The 21,829-nt window shown below is 40.5% G+C and overlaps 1 protein-coding gene across 1 annotated transcript in view; it reads right to left on the bottom strand.

Moving 5' to 3' along the window:
- The window catches only part of Spata16 (spermatogenesis associated 16), a 283,849-nt gene extending 262,591 nt beyond the window's left edge, over nt 1-21,258 (bottom strand). Inside the window, exon 1 of the mRNA XM_034500996.2 lies at nt 21,137-21,258. The gene's annotated coding sequence lies outside the window, so the exon portion shown is untranslated. The remainder of the gene's footprint in view (nt 1-21,136) is intronic.
- Between the last annotated feature and the right edge of the window lie 571 nt (nt 21,259-21,829).

Below are 21,829 nucleotides of genomic sequence, written 5' to 3'. Positions count from 1 at the left end.
ACACGTTGTTATTTTTAAAAACATTCTACAAAATATTCCTTCTGTCTAATAGTCAGGTAATAAAGCCCTTAAACCATGACCAAGATACTGGGCTAGGTGGAACAGGAGAGCCTAAAGTTGACCAGATCTCAGCATGCCAGTAGTCTCAACTCGAGGAAAGCAGCAGTGGAGGATGGGCAGTGGAGATGTACAGATAAACAACTCCCTTCAGAGGCAATACCTACCCTCTTACTTGACTGAACTGCAAGGGATTGAAATGAGTCCCGTTCTATTTCCTATGTGGAAGCACAGTTCCTGCAGAGCCTAGGACACAGCAAGCCCTCAGTGAGCATGCGCACCTGTTTTCAGAGAGAGGGCGTGGCTGAGGTCTTAGGCAGCACTTCCACGTAGAAGGCCGGCTTCTCTATGAACACAGGGGTTTGGAAACGAGTTTTGGAGAAGAGAGAAGCAATGTCCCCATTCCGTTTTTTTTTTTTTTTTTTTTTTTTTTTTTTTTTTTTTTTTTTTTTTTTTTTTTTTTTTTTTTAATCCAAGTGATGTAAGGCATGGTGGACTATTACTGGAGAGCAGTGGTGGATTTGGGTCACAGTACGTATTTAAAAACTAAGTAAAGCATCACACAGACGAAGATATATAAAATACTAATAGCAGCGCTGTTCTCAGTTTCTAAGGTTTTATCTATCACTACATTAAGCTTCCCCCCCCCATGACTTCTTTGTATAGATGTTATTAGCTCAACTTTACTAAAAGAGAAACCATGACATTGAAGAGCTATAAGGTAATCAACGGAACTCTCCATACCTGAGACTTGAACTTAGGGCCATAGATACCAGATTCAAAAACTTCAGGATCATATAAAAATACTACTCTCTGCACTGGACTCTAGGTGCTCAGATAGTCACTTTCCGCACATTAAAAATGCTTTCTTTTATAAATTTTATAACCAGATACTTAACATTATTGCTGTCTTATCGGGTGAGACTCCCTTTACAATGGTAAGACGGTAAGATAAGCACAATTTTATGGCTATTTCAAGTATAGGAACCAAATTTGTTGAGAAAGAAATAATAGATTTTTAAGGGTTTTAAAAAATCTTTAGTTGTAAATATTATGGACCCATTGTATTCCAGAAGTCATTAAATAAAGAAGAAAATAACGTGATCATAAAAATTCCACATGAATAGAGTGCAGTGACTTTGGGAATAACTCATCAAAGCAACTGTGCCTCTCTGGACCAGTACATCGTGTACATTTATCTGAGAGGGCTACTCACAGTGGCATTATGTAACAGAGAGAGTGTTCAGATTGGAGTTGCAAGAACAGTTTGAATTCTAGGTTTATTATTCATTAATGGTGTGTCCTAAGAGGAACCATTCAACTTGTTCCAACATTACTTTTAGAACTATGAGTACCATGGAAAAATCAGATGGGATGCTTTACAGAACCACGCTTATGACAGAAGAGGTTTAGCAATTCCACAAACAGCTCCTTGCAGGGGCCTGTGCCTCCCTCAGAGGATTCTGTCTCTTCCTCCTGTCAAGGACCGTGCTCTTACCATCAGCATGGTGCTGGCTAGTTTCATGTCAACTTGACACAAGCTAGAGTCATCTGAGAAAAGGAAATCTCAACAGAGAAGATGCCTCCATAAGATCAGGCTGCAGGCAGGAAAGCCCATAGGGCATTTTCTTAATTAGTGATTTGATGTGGGAGGGCCCTGCTCAGTGTAAGTGGTGACACCCCTGAGCTTGTGGCCCTGGGTTCTATTAAGAAAGCCAGAGCTTCCTAGGGTCTAAACTACCAGCCTGGGAGCACATAGGGATGGACCCATGGCTCCAGCTGTATATGTAGGGGAGGATGGCCTTGTTGGGCATAGGTGGGAGAGGAGATCCTTGGTCCCATGAAGGCTAGATGCCGAGTGTAGGGGAATTTGAGGGTGGGGGGTGGGAGTGGGGAAGTAGTTGGGGTACATCATTAACCCAGGGACCAGTAGGCTTGCATTAACTGCAGCTCTAGATAGCCCCCTTCATATTGGACAAGTCTTGTCTTTGGTGGAACAGTCTTTTCATCTCCACAAGTGACAAGATCATTCAGTTTTCCTCTGCCTCACTCACTGATGAGTCATTCACAGCCTTTTGAGCTGCTGGCTCTTGCTCTCCAGCAGTGGTACTCTTTTACCTAGTGGTAGTTAGGGCCTTAGAGGACCTTGTCCAGTGCAGTCCTGTAGCTCCAGATGCTACTACACACCCCTGTTTACTAGTGCCACGATGCTCCTTGAACTGCACAACTGTTCATTCAACTACTAATGTGAAATCTTTACTCAGTTTGTAAATTAAAAACGCCCAGTCTAAAATCTTTTTCTTTTCTTTTTTTTTCTTTTTTTTTTTTTTTCTTTCCCGAGACAGGGTTTCTCTGTGTAGTCCTGGTTGTCCTGGAACTCACTCTGTAGAACAGGCTGGCCTCGAACTCAGAAATTCGCCTGCCTCTGCCTCCCAAGTGCTGGGATTAAAGGCGTGTGCCACCACCGCCCAGCCTAAAATCTTAATTCTTATTCTTCCTTCCAAGAATATGCCACACAAATCCACCCAACTGTCCAGTAGAAAACTTTACAAGTTGTCTTTGATCTTTTATTTATCCTTTCCTTTCATTCAGTATCCATCTGTCTTAGTCAGGGTTTCTATTCCTGCACAAACATCATAACCAAGAAGCAAGTTGGGGAGGAAAGGGATTATTCAGCTTATTACTTCCACATTGCTGTTCATCACCAAAGGAACTCAGGACTGGAACTCAAGCAGGTCAGGAAGCAGGAGCTGATGGAGAGGCCGTGGAGGGTGCTGCTTACTGGCTTGCTTTCCCTGGCTTTCTCAGTTTGTTTTCTTATAGAATCCAAGACTACTGTAGGCCGCTGACCCAACTCAGCCGGTCAAGATGGCGCTGGCCTCGGCCTCTGGTATTGGCTACTGGTGAATAGTGCACTGAGCATGCGTAAACTCAGTTTGGTGCCAACCCCTCCCGAACGGGGTATGCTAATGAGGTACCACAATCCAATCGAGCAGGGTATGCTAATGGGGTATCATGATCCTGACCAATCGCCCCCTCCCGGGTGGGGTATGCTAATGTGGTATGCTAATGAGGCACTGCAACTTCTGACCAATCACGCATCTCCACGTGCTTTTTCCCACCCAGGGCTGAGGGTATATAAGCAGCTTGCCCTGGGCATTCGAGGGCTCCTCCTGAAAACTAAAAGAGCGCTTCTGCAATAAAGGCTGTTGAGAAGGATCCGATCCGGTTGTTCGCGTCTTCCTTGCTGGTTGAGTGGGGCATGACAACTACCAGCTCAGGGATAGTGCCACCCACAAGGGGCCCTCCCCCCTTGATCATTAATTGAGAAAATGCCTTACACTTGGATCTCATGGAGGCATTTTCTCAAGTGAAGTTCCTTTCCCTGTGATAACTCCAGGTTGTATCAAATTGACACAAAACTAGCCAGTACACCATCAGTCATTGGTTTTGTTGGCTCCACCCTGTTCACTATTGATATTCTTAAATCCCCATCATCTCCCATCTCAATTATTGCCACTGCTTCCTCACACGGCAGGCACAGTGTTTCATAGAATGAAAACCACATCCCTATATCACTACCATATCCCACCTCACTTTTACTGAAATCCTTTCATGAGTGCCCATAATGCCTGCAACAGAACACGGTCCCCAATATCCCCATTCCCTGTGAAGGCCATCAGCCCCTCATCCCTGAAGGCTATAACCAACTTAGTTAAACAAGCTTATTTCAACCTCAGACACTTTGCACTCTTTGGCCTGGTCAACAGGTTTTTTTCTGTGTAGCCCTGGCTGTCCTGGGACTCACTCTATAGACTAGGCTGGCCTTGAACCCACAGAGATACACCTGCCTATGTCTCTGCCTCCTGAGGCCTGGGTTTAAAGACCAGTGGGTCTTTTTATCCCCAGTGTTATTCAGAGCATAGCTTAAAACACCTCTTCTTCAGAAAGACTTCTTTGATGGCTTGTAGTAAACAGCTTCCAGTCACATGTCCATTTTAATCTCAGGAGTTCTTATCCCATCATTTAGGAATTTATGTCATTCCTGCCATACACTCAAGGTGTCTGAGACACATGATACACAGTGGTTGTCGACTGGATGGCAATCTAATGGTTTCTGACTTTATTGCACAATTCAAGACAGTTCCACTTTCTTTTGCTGTTGCTGGCCATCTTGAACACAGGTAACTTACATTTTACAGTGTAGCTGGAATGACCTAAGTGTAAGCTAGCCTTTAATTAAGTGCCTTCACTTTGGATACTTCTCCCAACACTCAGGTGCTTTGATTCTTTCGTACACTCTATTGTACCTATTTTGGTTGTTTGTCTGTTTGTTACTCTAAATCAACAATATTTGTGAAGCACCTGCCCCACCCAGTCAGCTTTTATTTTAGTCCTTGCTGGGAAGAAAATAATTTCTTTGATTCGTGGTTCACATTAAGTACAGCTCATTCACAGCTGAAACCCACAGCATAATCAGTCCTGTTTGGAAAAGAATTAATATTACAATTTGCTGTCATTACTAAGAGTGTGGTTGTAAGGATACAATGGTCCTTCTAGAAAGTTTTTACTCTAATGTGATTATAAAACCAGTATGCCATTTGTGTGGCAGGAATGGGAATCTTGAAGAAGTCATATCTCAGTGTAATTCAGAGCCCTTTGCCTACAAGTTTTCCTGGAACGAACACAGTCAGCCTGCCAAGGTCAGGAGTATTCTGAGACAGAGTTCGAATCTGGTTTGGAATGTCTCTTCAGAGCTTTGCTTTCAGTGCCCCCTTCCTTCGCCCCATCTATAAAAGTGATCAAAGTTTCTGTCTTTTAAAGAGGCTAATATACTAAGTGATTGTATAAAGAAAGTAATCTACTCTAAGTTTGGTCAAGAATTTAATTGTGCTGGTAAAGTTCTTATTTCCTAGACTTTTACATTTGGTTTCTTAACTTTCCAGAAAGAATAAGTGTAGACGGAGAGAGTTTTGAGCACACTCCAATTTCTCTGTTTTGGAAATGGAATCGCTGGCAGGTGGAGAGCCCCACTGACCATCCCACAGTGAAGCAGGCTATAACTACATTTCAGAGCTCTTAAGTAGTTTTCTCCTTTACTCCATGGCCTCCCACCACCATATAAAAATCACACAGTTGGCACAAGTGCCATTTCCAAGCCTTTTGTTTACAGATGTTAACTGAGGTAATAAACAGGAAGCATGGATGAAGATTTTAAATATTTTAACTCGTCCCCAGGGAAGACTGTTTCTCGGACTTCCTTTATTGCACGGAGTTGTTTGTATGGCATGAAGGCCTCATGAGATTTAGCTCTTCTATGTGAGTGTGCTTATTGGTGTCTTCCATGTTTAGGCATCCATGTTGGTGAGACCTCATTGGCAAAAACTTTCTTAACAGTTCTAGTAGACAGGCTTTCATGGCACATTTCCTGTTCTCCTGACACAATCTTTTTGCCCCATCTTCTGAGAAATTTCCTGAGCCTTAGATGCAGGACCTGCATCGCATATTGATTAACTGGGGTTGGGCACTATACAGACATTTGTTCTCTTTTGCATTTCAGTAGTTGTGGTTTTCTGAAATAATTTTTCTTGTGTATTACAAAGAAGAGCTTCTTTGATGAGGGGTGAGACCTATACTTATCTGTGGGTATAAAGATAAATATTTACAATACGGTTTTCTGGTTTAATAAAGCAGAGGTTTATTAAAGATTCAAGTTACATTTTTCCACTAGCCCTTGGTAGCTGACTAGGTTTCTAGAACTAAGCATAACTTCCCACTTGCTCATCAGACATCAAGTCTATTAGAGATCTATTGGCTACTAATAAGATATGTAAGCTGCTACTGCACCTTTAAGATTATTGTACAATGATGGTTATTGTTGTTGTTTAGAGGTATCATAGCTCGGTGTACTCCCACAAAACACACACACACACAAATACGTGAGTGCATGCATGTGCACATGTGTGCACATGTGCTCAACACATCAACACCTTCCTCCCCAAACACACAAGCAGCAACAAAGACAAAGCGGTCATGAATTTGAGAAGGGGGGGCATGCATGGGAGGGGGTTGGAGGGACAAAAATCCTGATGTAAATTATATGTTAATTTCCAAATAAAGATATTTAAAGGGCTACAAAACAGATACTGGTTTGCTCTTAAACTTCTTTAAAGTTTAAGGTACACAGAGGTGAGAATTCCATATTAATTATTTTCTTTGAAATAACTATAGATTTACAGAAAAGTTGTGAGTTATTATCAAAGACTCAAAATTACCCTTTATGCGTATTTGAAATTTTTAAGTATTTTGGACATGTTCCTTACTTTACATCTGATGTTTGTGAATAGACAATCCCACACATGCATATTCACTTATTTGTATAATTTATTTTTCCAGTCTATTTGATGATACAATGCTTGCGTCATACCCTACTACCCCATAATACTTGACTGCACTTTTCCTTCCTTCTCTGTTATAACACACATGGCTATGAATGGCAGAAACAGCAACACAGCGCTGTGGCTGAATCTACAGTCACTGGCCCCATTTGTCAGTGGTCTTAGTAAAATTGTTTTATTGTTTATTTTTCCTTTTGTAAAAGATCTGGTCTAGAAAACTATACTGGATGTAATTGTCATGTCACTTTGTCCCTTTCACTGTAGAGCAGTGGTTCTCAACCTTGCTAATGCTGTGCCCTTTACTACAGCTCCTCATGCTGTGTTGAACTCCAACCATAGAATTATTTCATTGCTACTTCATAATTGTAATTTTGCTATTCTGTTATGAATTGTAATGTAAATATCTGATATGCAGGATAGCTGCTATGAGATGCTCAAAGGGGCTTTGACCCGCAGGTTGAGAATCACTGCTCTAGAACAGTTCTCTAGCCTTTCTTTCTCTTGTGTGGCATTGCAGTATTGAAGAGAGTGAGTTAAATGTTAGAAATGCTAAGTGTCTTTCATGGAAAAGTCTCCCAATCTTAATGATTAAAAAGCAATGGAGACAAAATATGAATCTGAGTTTTGAGATGACTTCTAATCTTAACCCAGTCTTTTATTTACTTAAGAATTTTTCTTGAGTGATTTAATTTTGAAAGAATTTTGCCTCCTTATTTAAAAAACCCTATGAGTGATAATTCATTTATTATAGCAATAATTTTCTTCTTATAGAGATGATTAAAGGAATGACAAAACAACATGTTAAGGACCAAATGTATCATGTAGAACATGTCACGTTCTCTACAGAGAGCAGCTAACCATGATGGTAAACACAGCATGCATAACACAAGAATGCAGCAGCCACGAAGACAACTTGACCTACTTGCCAGTGGCACCATATCTTTAACCACAGATTCTATAATCATTAAACAAGAAAATGAATCTGTGAATATATGTAAGCTATACTCACTTTATATATATTCACATATTTATTATAACTAGAACATGGTTATGAGATTGCCTCTATGTGATTTTCTCCTGATGTTGAACTTGATGCTAGTTTTTGTCTGAATTATTAGAAACTCAGTAAACTGTCTGTGGAGTGTAGTAGGAATATAGAATAAAAATAAAAATAGTTTCCCTAAACATGTTCTATAATAAAGTTTTCATTTTGTCATTACAATATTTTATAATAACCATAAAAGTGTCCTTCCTTTTAGAAGTTAAATAGAGGACTGTGTAATAACCATAATAGGAATTTTCATCCTGAGTATCCCGGTAAATGCCTGGTGGCATGGCAACCCACCTTAACTCCTAGTGCTGGGAAGACAAGAGACACCTGCTCCCCATAGAGAGTTGGCTGGTAAAAGTGAATCATGGAATTTGGGTTTAGCTGAAAGATCCTACTTGAGCAAACAGGAGTAATCATGGAAGATCTCTGACTTCAACTGTGAGGACTCTATACGCATGTGCACATAGATGCATGCACACATATAGACATGTGCATATATATATGCACACATATAGACATATATATGTATATATACACACACACATATATATGCTCCTGCATATATATATGTATATATATGTATATATATGTATGTATATATATACATATATATATATATATATATATATATATATATATATATATATATACAGGAGCACATATATGCGTGTGTAACCCCTACGCACAGGCACTCATATTTGTACAGAGATACATACATGCATTCATGCACACTACACACACACACACATACACACACACCCACACCCCCCCACACACACACATGAGAAAAGAGTAATATATAAAAAGAGTTTGTAGAATAGATGTCATTTTTAACACTTGAGACACTGCTGGATAAAAGTTTTAAAAATAGAATCTTCCTAAGAATGGATCCCACAATTCTGTATGGCACTTAACACAGGGTCTGGAGAGAAAAGAGGAAGTGTCTGAAGACCATCTCTTTCTCTATGCATATCCACACTATACAGCAAAGCCAAAGGTAGGGCTTACCTGATTCTTTGGCCAACTTTTGGCTTTGGTGTTTTTACTGAAGATAAAATAATTACAAAATAATTTCAAACAGTATTTGGAATTTATAAATATTTGTCTAGACAAAAAGCAATTATGTTTATTTACAAATATATATTTACTATGTGTATAGTTTTTAATGAAGGTATTTAAAAAGATTTTTTCAGACTCTTTGGTAGAACTTGTGATTTCATTTGTGAAGGAAGTTGTGTCTGGAAGAAATAAACTTTGGAATTAAGACAGAGGAGATAGCTTAACAATTTTGGAAATATTTCTTTCACTTTTTGAATACTGTTTTGTTTATATTTAGTGAGGAGAAGTATTTGAAAACAGGCTGGATATTAATTACCCAATAGTGTTTTCCCATTGATCTAAGCAAAAGAGAACCATGAAGTCAAAGGACTTCTTGGAAACAAAGTTTTGATAAATGCCAAACGTCAATCTGAACCTGACAAGTGATGTCAGTCAAACCATTGTGTGACACACTGGGCTGCTTATGGGCAGCCCAGGACTTCTACTAAGAACTAATAGAGAGCCAGAATAAAAACCTACCTTACTCCAGGGGGAGTGCACTGGATAACTAGGAAGTGATAAGAAACTATGGGTATACAACTCCCTCAGCAAAGAATTATGGGAAGCAATGGAGGGTAATAAGAGGTAGGTTTGTGAGGGTATACATATAGAAATAATGACTGTCGATTGACCATATTAAGCAATAAAACAGAAGTAAGTATTCTTGCAAGAAATCTTTGTGGCCGTTTTAACCCTGGGTGATTGGATGTTGTAGGCAGGGGGATGAGGTTGAGCCCCTGACATTTCTGTGGACTAGGTGCAATTGTGAGTGATCGTGATATCACCAGAGATCATGGTAAATACTGGGAGTGTAGGAGGTCAAGTCTACCAGGCACAGAGATGTTTTACAACTTAAGTCCTGTCAGTTGTGAGTGCTACATTGAACAGTAGTCTGAAGTGGAAACTTCTTAAAGGCACCAAGATGTTTTGATAGTCATATGAGACAAAGATACAGAGAAATGGTGTCAAATAGTGGCAGACCTTCAGATGAAAGTCTCAAGAACCTGACGCACCAGGGGAATGCCCTCTTCAGAACTGTATTCACCCCAACATGGGAACAAAGTTAGATACAAATATGTATACATATATGTATATATATATATATATATATATATATATATATGTATATATGATATATATGTATATATGTATATATATATGGCGTAGAGGATGATATTACATGCATTTTATTTAATTGTTCCCATATTGTTGGGCATTTAAGCTGTGTCCAAGTATTTTAAAAACCTGTATTATTCTTGTATTGCTATACTGATTTTTCATCCATTCATTTTATTTATTTATTTATTTATTTATTTATTTATTTATGGTTAAAGACACAATCTAGAGTCATTTGGAAAGAGGGAACCCCAATTGACAAATAGATTCCATCAAATTGGCTTTTAGGCATATCTGTGGAGCATTTTCTCGATTAATGATGGATGTGGAGGGGCCTGGCCCACTTTGGGTGGTCTACATCTGAACACGTGGTACCGGGTTGTATAAACAGGTAGCCAGGGAAGCAGGCCAGTGAACACCATTCCTCCATGTTTGCTGCTTCAAGCTCCTGCCTAGAGTTCCTGCCTTCTTTTCTCTTTGTGATATAAGCCATAAGCCGGATAAACTCTTTCCTACCCAATTTACTTGCAGTGTTTTGCCAGAGTAACAAAGAAGTTGACTAGAACAACTGTTTACAACTAAGAGCTAGGCATGATGGCACATCTTTAAGCCCAGCAGCATTTGGGAGGCAAAAGCAGGTGGAATTGAAAACCAGGCCTACATAGCAAGTTCAAGTTCCATTTAGATCTTGTGTGTCATCTACATTGATCTAGCAGCTCACTATGTCACTTAGTGAATAGTTATTCATTGTAGAGATTATACAGAGATATGTAGTGAACTGGACCATGTGTATCATCACTAATTTCCCAAACACCATCTTCAGTATTAATAGAAAATATTAATTATGTAAAATCTCTTTGTGATCACATAATAAAAACAAAAGAATGTGTAGATGACAGAGATATAATCATGGCTGAATAAGATACTGAAACTAGCTAAGGAATTTAAAATAACTAATATATTCAAGATGAGAGAAAGGGATTGATTATAAAGACTCTGGTAGTAGAGATTATTGGAATTTATGAAAAAGATTAAATGAAAATTCTAGAACTGAAACAAAATATCTGAAATTAACTCACTAAATGAATTGCAATATAAATTAAATGTATCAGAATACAGGGTTGGTAAACTCAAAGAAACAATCAACAGGAAATATGTAAATTTAAAAAGAGAAATAAGATAATGGAAACTATACAAAAGAATTTTAGTAGTGTTTTTGGATCCCCACAAGGAACAGAGAGAAGCACAAGGGAATTATGGGGGGCAATGAAAGATAATAAAAGGTAACTGTGTGAAAACATACATATAGTGTATGTACATATATGTGTTTATAACGACAGTTGATTGGCCAGATTAAACAATAAAACAGAAATCTTGCTTCAAGAAATTGTACTGCAATTGACCTGGAAACCTCTTCCCTGCTTGCTAGCTTTCAGAGTGCTATTTTTAAGGTGTTAAAAACAGGCTTCTGGGAGAGAAAATCATCCATGGTCTTATCTGGGGTTTGCCTTGCACCCTCTGCTACAACCTGGCAGATAAGGCTAGCCTAGAGTTCCAGCAGTGGCTTGGCTGCTACGGTGGTTTCAACCAGCATTAGATTGCAATTGAGGGACTCTAACACTGTAAACCTGGTGCAGCCCATGGTTAGGGAGGACACAACTGAGGAAGAGTCCACTATTGTCTTGCTGAATGAACTTCCTTTAAATATTTATGTCTACGGGTGAGTGCTGTTCCCAAGCTCAGTCAGAGAAGCTTCTGTTTGCAGTGGGTTGTTGGTGGTTACTGCTTAGAAAAGTGACTTTTGAGTGCTTGGCCCTAAATGTGACATCTGTAATAATCCCCTAGCCCTATCCCAAGGGTCAGGGAACATGATGCAAGAGAGGCTGAAAGTAATTTAAAGAGACAGAGCATGGGGAGTACTTCTGAGAAAGTCTGTCTGGACATGATGTGGCTGCTACAACCATCGCCTCACAGTGTCTATGGGTATTTGCCCAAAACATGCATAAAATCAACTCAGTTAATATTTCAATGTGGGTGCAGGTGGGACTCATGATGCCTTACACCTAGATAAAGAGCTATTGGCAGTTGGTAACTGCTATGGTCAGGCGTCATTTTTCTTTAGGAATGCGGCTGCTGGTAGGTCTTCCTATCTCTGTTAAGTGGCTCTACATCCAGGCATTTGAGAGCAGCACTGATTGGTCTTAGTGAGTCATTACAAAATAAAGGACACGAAAGGACATGAACGTGAGGGGATGTGCCGAGCATTCAGAGGGTGGGAGAAGAAAGCTGCAGCGGGTATGATCAAGATGGCCTGTGTGGAAATATGAAATTGCTAAAAAGCAAATGAAACTATTCATAATGTGGGAACAGAAGAAATATGTCTTCGAGGTTTCAAATGTATGTAGGATAAAAATAATCAACATGATGCAGACATGGGAAAGGGGAATGGAGTTAAAGCATCCTTTGAGTGGAAAATTTGCAAAGATTTGCTAAAATTAATTATTTGGTTTAAAATGTAATAAACAACGGGATTGTATTGTAATTTATAGAGTAAACATGATGAAATGGTCAAAATGTGTGGCAGCTTGAGTTGGGTATGCAGCTAAGATGCGAGAGTACATGTGTAGCATACACAGAGATGTTGGTCCCAGCCTTGGAACCCACTGAACACATAAACCAGCATGGTGCACACGCCTGTGCTGTAGAGCTGTGGAGGGGAGGGGTCTGCAGTGCAAGGCCATGGAATATACATGACCCTGAGCTGTACAAGATCCTGTCTCAAACTCCAAACCCAAAATGAGATAAAGCACATACCAAATAAATAAGAGATCGTGCAACTTACTATGATAAATAATAAGAAACAAAGGGATGAAATAGAAACTAGAGATGGTAGATAGTAACTGAAATATATCAGTGATGATAAATTTTAGATTTAAAAGTACTACATATTTTAATTAAGTCTAAGACTGTTATTTTGGAAGCAAAATACAGTTCCTAACTATAGTCTGTCTACGAGACATATGTCTTAAATAGCAGAAAAGTAGAAAACAAAGTCACACAAAAGGGCCGAGCACACAACCCTCAACCACAATGAGGGGATGGCTCTATTAATATCAGAGCAGACAGCGAGGCAAGCGGCTTAACTGGAGGCAGAGAAGGTGTGCCAGTTACTAACTTATTGTCTGCCAGCTCTAAACCCACACTCCCCCTGTATTCTGATATTGGAACTGAACTCTGCAGGCTCCATTTCAACGATTCCAGCTGGCTAAAAATTAGTTCTGCTCATGCAGGGTGGGAGAAAGCCGACAAAGCTGGAAGAAGAAGATGGCCTTTTCCTTCTGCTGTCTCCCCACTAACAGCCAGTGCCTCTGCGGGAAGGGGTCCAGGCATCCTCTGGAGTGAGGACTCTCAAGGTTCAGCAGAGGATACGTGTACTCTTTGTGAACATCACCACAGCCAAGCCACTCTTCTGACTGCAGGACAAGTAAACTCCATTACAGGGAGTTCCCATGACAACTCCACCTTCTCACAGGAAGCATGAACCTTGCTCTTAAACGAAACCTTTTAACATTCAAGGTTCCTGTTTCTGTCTAAAAATGCCGCAGTCCACCTAGCTGTCTCTCTACCTGTTTAGTAATTAGCAACACCTATTTATTTATTATTTAATCATATAAAAGGTATTAGCATACACTTGATGGATTCCACTATGATGTTTCCATATGTGTGTATATTTTGATCATATTCACTCTATTACTCACTCTTTAATTATAAAATTTAAAAGCTATCTATGTAGTGTGTGCGTGTGTGCGTGTGTGCGTGTGTGCGTGTGTGCGTGTGTGTGCGTGTGTGCTCTCGTGCACATGTGTTCCACACTGTGCTTGTAGAGGTCAGAGGACAACTCTCAGGAGTCAGTTCTTCTCTTCCATCATGAGGGTCTCCATGGAACTCAGTTGTCAGTGGTGGGAAGCATCTTCACCACCTCTTCCCTCCCGCCCCAGCTGCTCTATTTCATCTGTCCAACTAGCCTCCCCCATTCTGCTTTATGCTACTTATTTATTTATTTATTGGCAACTAAATTTGTTTTATTGGAATACTTAAAAAAGGATAGGTGAAGATTCTTTACAGGAATGTAGACGGCTTAAAATGGCTACCCAACTAAAGAAAAGGCCCATCCCTCCTCATCAGCCTTGAACTGTGTATAAATCCTCAGCCAGGGATTGGCCCCTATAAACTCTTCTATCCTGCATGACAAGAAACTAATGTGCCTAAAGCTGGGAAGAACTCGTGCAGGCAAGTGTGCCAGAGTATGCCATCCTAGGTGGTCGGCAGTAACAAGACTTTATTGAGTCTGCTCCTAACTCTACCTTATTGAGCATGGGATGCTTTAAATTGGTACTGTTAACACGATGGCTTTAAAATACACAAACTCAACACTTTGAAAGAGGGAGAAATTGACAAGTTTCCAACTAAAGTGGGAAATATAATGCCTGTTTTTCAATTGCTTGGAGGAGAAAGAAAGGGAAAGTAGAGAGGCAGGGCCAGGTCAGGGTGGGGAGCTCTGTACAAAGCAAGCCACAAACCGTACTTAACACCTGGAAGTTTGCATCAAAGAATAATCCAATGTGCATTTTTTCAAGTGCATCTGAAATGTTTACCAGGGCTAGTTCTGCCTCACTCATGAGCAAAGAGGCAGCAAATTTAAAATTTACATGATGTATATGTATATGTATATGTATATATGGTCAAAAACTGCCCTGTTAATCTTGAAAAACAATAAATAAATTTGGACAACTTAAAACAGCCAGAATCGAATCCAAAAGCTGGCACGAGTCCTGTGGTGGGCAACCCTTGATGCAAGGATAAATAGTCCCACCATCTGAACAGAATAGAAAGCCCAGAAATAGGTTTATACATAAGTGGTCACTTCATTTGTGATGAGGTGCCCTGGCAGAATTATTGTGTTGTTTAAAATAAGTGGTGCTCACCTTAGAGAAAATGGAGAAAAAGTGAATTTCGACTTCAAGTTTGCATAAAAATTACACAAAACAGCAAAAGTAAATGTATTGGAAAACCATATGTAAAAAGACCGTTCACATCTTTAGAAGACAGTGAAGTATTTTCATGGTTAGGGTAAGAAAGGGTTTCTTAGGCAGCACTTAAACAATGAATTCCATGATATTGTGAATACAAAATGAGCACCTCTAATCCGAAAATCCCAATTATGCAGTCTAAAACTCTCCATACTCTGATACTTAAGGAGGACTGACAAAATGTCATAAGTGGAAAATTTCTCATGTGTCAGTAAGATGTGGTCAAAATGTAGAGACCTTGCAAAGACTATACAGTTAAAGACATGTGTGCAACAACATAATACATGTGCAAGCTTGAGATCCACAGGTGGTTAGCTATGTGTGTATCGATATCTTCTGTATAAATATCATAAACGGAAAAATAAAACTTTGTGATTTTGGGTATGAGACACAGAACCTGTAATAATTCTTGTTTATCAAAACTCACTGTTGGAAGGTGAAAGGGCAACTCATGGACCAGCTGAAGTGTCTTTAATGCAGGCCCCTGACCTGGACTCATACCTAGCATATACAAAGAACTCCTACATACAAAGATCAGCATCAAAAGGGCAGAGGACCCCGTGTGGAATGATTCCCAAATATCAATAGGAATGCCAAAAAGGGGACCCTGAAGTAACCAATAAATGTATAGAAAGGCTATAGCTTCATTATTAAACAACAGGAGATCCGAGTTGAAATTAGAGACCTATAACCACAACAAATCTCCATGGTTATAATTAAAATGACAGACATTGGTTGATTTAGCAGGGTTACAATGTAACTAGATCACTCATATGGCAGCTATGAACAAAGTCTGGCATCCCCAATTTGGAAATACTTTTAGTTTATGGATATCACAAAGTGTCTATTATATGCTATTTAAAAGTTTACATTAGGAAATGGTCTGTCGTGACAGGTTGAAGCTTTGGGGATATAAGGGAGCAACCATTTCTCTGTCAGAGCCAGTCATTGTGCAAAGTTAGAAAGGAGGGTGTCACAATGAATCCAGTAAGGACCAGAGAGGACAACGGCACTAGGCCTCCTCACCATCTGGCAGTGATGGGGTTTCTTCTCCCCAGTAAATTGAGAAGGAAGAAAATAATGGCCATTTGAGAAGAAAAAACACAACTGAAGAAAAAAATAGAACTTGGACTTCAGACTTACTAAATATTACCAAGTGAAGTGGCTGTGTGTGTGTGTGTGTGTGTGTGCGCGTGCGCGCACACACACACACACGATATCCTGTACCTGGTGTTTACAGAGCTGGAACCCAGCATAGGATACCTTGGAACTGTGGTTTTAGACAGTTTTGATACTGGGAATTGAATTTGGGTTCCCTGTCGGAAGAGCATTTGTTGAGTCATGTCTCTGACCCCATCAGTTAGTGATTATGTCATGACCCAGTTCTCTGTAATTGTAAAGTTTAATAGTACCGCTCCCCAATTCCAGGATAACATAAATGGGGCCTCTAGAGTCTGCTCGGTGTAGTTAAATATAAAATCAGTTGTCTGCCTCTGCTGTCCTTTTGACCTGCACAGGAAATCTCCAGGCATGCCTAACCCAGACACCAGCAGCGCTGTCACGCCTTGAGACAGAGATGAAACAGAATCTGGAGTGACTTTTCACTTCTCCCTTCTCCCAAATCCATCCTTTGTTCCTGATAACACAGTATGGCTCTGAAAATCTTGAGGAAGGAAAGAGGGCTGAGAAGAGGTGAGGTTGGAGAGAAATGGAACTCAGCATTGAAAGATCAGAACGAAGCCTGGGGAGCACCCGGGAAGGTGTTCACTGGTTCTGGTCACTTAAATTCTTTGGCAACTGACAGATGTCATAGCATGGAGATCCACACAGGACAAGAGCTGTGGGAGAAAAAGGAGAGAGGAAATGCCAACTGCCAGTGATACAGTTCCTGTGGGAGGCTAAACTTTTGTTTTTACACTCACAGGACTGGTCAAAACAAAACAGAACCTGTTTGGACCATGTAAAAGACTTCTGTACAGTTTCTGGGATTGAAATGGTGTCAAATCTACTGCACACATCCCACCACTCAATCTAGTAGGCTCTTGTATATAGTCTGACTGTGTAAGTGCTAATGACATGGCTGAATATAAATGATGAGGGATTACTAAAGACCTGAATTTACAAGAGCCTTCAAGCAAGCCTTGGCTTAGCTAAGAGACTCAGAAGATCTCCATGCTTCTCTCTGTGAACCAACATGGAACTCACTGGATCATTCCTGTTCTTATTTTCTGCACTTAATGTTCAAGTTTCCAAATGTCTGTTCAACAGGCCTGTGATGCAGTCATTATACAGTAGTTTTGCAGATGACTCCATATTAACAAAATCAGGCGGATTTCTAACAAGTTAATAAAGCACATTTTTTTTTGAACAGATGACAACACAATGCCTCCTCTGGCTGTATCTTAAGTGGTCTTTAAAGACCGTGTTGGATTCTTCCGCCCGAGTGCTGCCTAATAGGAGTTTAAGTGAGAAGTGGTGGGTGAGCATTGGAGCAGTCATGCATGGGAAATCGGATGAACACTTACAATGTGGAATTTCCCACAGTAAGCTATTCTAGCAGAGGGACTCAGGCCCGTGTTCAGTGCCAGAAACTTTGAAACTGCCCTGAATAGCTTTTGTCCTCTTAAGGAATAAGTTAAAGGTGTCTGAGGAAACGCCAGGCAAATAGTTTTGATGTAGTATTTTCAAACACACACACACACACACACACACACACACACACACACACACACACACAAGATTGAGAGAGAGGGAGAGAGAGATAGCTTGTCTTCTAGTGGAGAGAAATTAGTCTTCTTGAGTTTAGATTGTATATACCAGTGCTTACTCTAAGACATGTGTGTACAATTTAAGTTAATCCAAACAAACAAGATGGAACAACTGAGGGACCCACAGGAAGGAATTGAAATCAGGAACACTGATTTCTATTCAGTGACTCCACTGCTCATCTCGCTGAAGCATTTTCCTTTAAATGGTCCACTTAAAACCATATCAATTTTCCACTCATCATGCAATTCTAGATTGTAGTAGTGACTTCAGCTTCAGCGTCCCCCAATTAAGATGAAAGGGACACATTCTAACACTTCTGCATCAAGTCAGCTCAATTACCTCCTGGGCCTGCCCCAATTGTGAAATGCTGGTGGTTCAAAAAAATCTGTCAGTCCTGCATGTTACAGGACAGATGTACATAGCTTCACACAGACCTGAATTGTGCCAAGTAATACAACCAACCAAGCCCTAGAAGCTTTCAAAGGTGGGGAGGCAGACCCATATCTTTGCTCCCCTTCCAGGACATTTTATAGCAGTCCCTTCATCTAGAGAATTTGGAACAATGCTGTAAAGTCAGGCTGTATGCTTTGGCATGCTCATTTACAAAAGAGGTTAAAGTACGATCTTGGCCTCAGATGTGAGAACAGAGGAGGGTTACCTGATAACAGTAAGCTCCTAATAAATGTTGCCTATTATTTTATCATGATTGTTATTTTATTATTTGTGTTATTATTGCTCATCAATTTCTTAAAAATTAGACAATTAGGGAATGGTCCTCACACTGGACAGATGGCTCATGCTCGTTTATCATGAGTATTTTGAAATTTAGCCAGAGCTGTGATAAGTTATAGTCTCTATTCTGGCGATGTTTAAGCCAGACTGCTATAATATTTTATTTTACAACATCCTTGAAAAAAAATTCAGCAAGGCTGTTTATGGGTGCAAAATGTTACAACTTCAATGCTTCTTTCCAAGGAGATGACTCAATATATTGTAGACTACTTGAGAGACAATATTCTGGGCTCCCTGATGTAAGGGGCTTTAAAACCCTTGTGCATGTGGTGTTTGATCAGTTTTCCTACCCTGACGTTTCACTGTTGGGATACCTCATCATCTGTTTTGAGCTGATATGTCACATAAAAGAAGAATAAGAAGAAAAAAAAAACAGTCCATCGTCGAATTCTATGTAAAAGGGAGATGGCATTAAACACTGCATCTTAATTAGGAAAACATTGTCTTGCAGTGAATAATCATCTCAGGTTGAGACCAGAAGGTGATTTCAAGGTCACCTGCCTCTTATGGTTTATGCTTTCTTGGTGCCTCTCTGCTAGATTTGAACCACTGCTAGATGCTGCTTTCCCTGTCCAGAAGAACAAACCACAAACAGTGCCTTCCATTCCTTTCAATAAATTTACTCTTTGAAAATGAAATACTTGTGTTCAACACATGATGATCATATCCACCTATGGTCACCTCTGTGACTCCCCCTTGGTTATGCTAATACATCTCCTTCCCAACATTATGCCTTCATTTTTATTACAATACACTCTTATTAATGCAGTCCATGTACTCATGGCTTGAAGTCACTCACTAGGGCTTGGGTAACCTACCATTTTGAAGCTACCACCTCAAGTGTGACTCTCATCATTAACTGTGGGTAAGAAAAAATATATCATCTTTTTTTTTCCCTCTTGAATGGCTTTTAAAAATCTCTTTGAAAATGACCAGATGGGAAGAATTTGCCATTTGGTTATAAAAAGACAGATGAATAACAGACTGAACAATACGGGATACACACTTCAGTGGAAAGTTCACTTGTGGAACAAAACAACGTCTCAGTTCCATCTTGATTACGTTTGTGTTGCTCACCATGGCAACTGGTGAAGTTAGGCAGACCTGCGCACTTCCAGAAGCGCTTTGGATACTTTAAATTTGTGTGCCTGTGAGACAAGGCAACAGCTTCGCCTCCAGCTGTATCCCCCTTTCCCACTGCAGTCTTTCAGACTGCCCATTGTGTGCCAGGCATGCCAGGATAATGACACAGTCTCTAGCGATGACAGAACCACAGCCAGGCAGTCTGAAGTACTCCGTCCTCTCCCTCACTTCTTGTGCTTTCTTTAATTTTTCCTTACAAGAATTCCTGAGCCTCTGTCACAGGTGAAGGAAAACTGCAAAACCTCACGGTGGCAGAAAGCCATCATAGTACACCAGAAAGCGAGCCTCCTGCACCCGAGGTCTCCAGGGAATCTGTGACATTAAAGCTCACTTTAGCCCTTCACTGTGTATAACATTAAATCAAAAGCAGCCATCCAAAATTATTTATCAGCCCATGTGACGTTTTCCAAGCACTTCAAATTAGCAGCCTTTACTGATGCCTATAAATATTTTATTGGTAAAGAATATGAAATGTAAATTGTATGAAATAAGGATTTAAAGCTGTTTTTCACTGCTCAGCCTGGACCACCTTTGAAGGAAAGCTTTCTGTGTTGGACGTTCATTCCCTCAGTCTAATCACTACCGTTTTGTGCTGGGCTCCTCAGGATAAAACGATGACATGGTTTCTGCTTAGAAAAGCAGTTCTCAACATGTGGGTCTCGGACCCTTTGGGGTTTAGGCAACCCTTTCACAGGGGTCACATATCAGATATCATGCATATCAGGTATCTAAAGTACAATTCATAACAGTAGCAAACTGACAGTTATGAAAAACTTCTTATTTCTTATTGTGGGGGTCACCGCTACATGAGGAACTGTATTAAAGGGTCCCAGTATTAGGAAGTTTGGGAACCACTGGCATAGATTTACCTTCATACAATGTGTGTGTGTGTGTGTGTGTGTGTGCACGCGTGCGCACGTGCACGCACGCGCACGTGCACGCACATCCATCCGTCTAGTCCCCCTGTCTGTCCATCCATCTATCCACATATCTACCTGGTTTAACTCTGCTTTAGGCTGGTTTTGAACTCACTACAAGAGTGTTCCCAGTCTGGCCTCAAACCCTGATAGTTCTCCTGGCTCAGCCTCCCAAGTGTTGAGGTTCCATGCAGAGCAATCATGCCAGGCTTCCAGCTAATATCTTCAGCTCGTAGTAATGTCGTGCGCAGAATAACACGGTCTGTACCACAAATGATGAAGGTCAGAGCATGGCAGCCATCAGCTCCTATAGGGCCAGATGTTCTCAGTCCATACTGGTCACTAAGGAATAGCAGTTAGGATAAAGGAAAAGGAAAATAGAAAAAGCTCTCTTACCCATGAAACTGAATAGGCTTTAGCTTTTCTCGTCTCAGTGAGATGAAAATAGAAAAAGCCTATATCCCCTTTGGTGAGCAAGGCTAAGGGTTCCTAAACATTAAGGCATCAGTTTTGAACCTATCTTCTAATTGCTTACAGAGGGAAGGATTGTTCACCAGCAATATTTTTTCGTTTCCTGTTCCGCATGAGAAGTTAGGAAGCAGATCTAACTTCTCGTTGCTGTTCAAGCTTCCCCCCACAGCAACTCCTTTTCCTACACAAAGCCTGCCAATTGCTTTGTTCTTAGGTATAGCAGCCTCTTCCTACCTGTGTGGTTCAGGTCAGAGGCGCTGAGTGGAGTGACTACCAGCTACAGCATCTGTCGACCCAACGGTTCCAATCCCAGGCCAACCTGCTGTGGAGCTTCAGAGGGATCTCAGGATTAAAACGACCAGCCACGTGGCCCCGCCCATTTACCAGACCACGTGCCTCCAGGCTCCACCCACCATCTGGGAGCTACTGGCCCCTCCCTTTCCTTCTCTCTGAATGTGCCTGTTATGTGTGTGTTTCCTTTCGTACTCTAAAATTAACGCAGACAGAAAAATAATTTAGAAGGTCTTTGCCCACCCCTAGCTGAGAAGCTATTGGCACTTGATTCATAGCAGGGGAGAAGGAATCAATTTTCTTCAGGGACCCATGTTCCCATAGATCGCTCCTAAAATGGCAGCAAGTAGACTTACTGATTATATGAAGTTTGGAGAGAAAAGTGGTGATGGGGGGGGGGGGCGCAGGTCAAAAGAGGAGCTGACAAGGACAGAATGGGGCTGATAGCTCAAAACTCATCATGTGCATGTATGATATCCTCAAACAATACAAAAAGAGAAAACACAATTCGGAAGAGTGAAATATGCCCAGAAAATAAGAATTACCAGAAAGACATTAAGAACACTTGTCTATATCTTTGGCTGTATAAAAATCGAGTGCCCCTTCTGTTCTCTTACTGTCACATAGCTACATTTG

The sequence above is a fragment of the Arvicanthis niloticus genome, chromosome 4, assembly GCF_011762505.2.
Source record: "Arvicanthis niloticus isolate mArvNil1 chromosome 4, mArvNil1.pat.X, whole genome shotgun sequence".
NCBI lineage: Eukaryota > Metazoa > Chordata > Mammalia > Rodentia > Muridae > Arvicanthis > Arvicanthis niloticus.
This window is presented reverse-complemented; position numbering and strand designations above follow the sequence as displayed.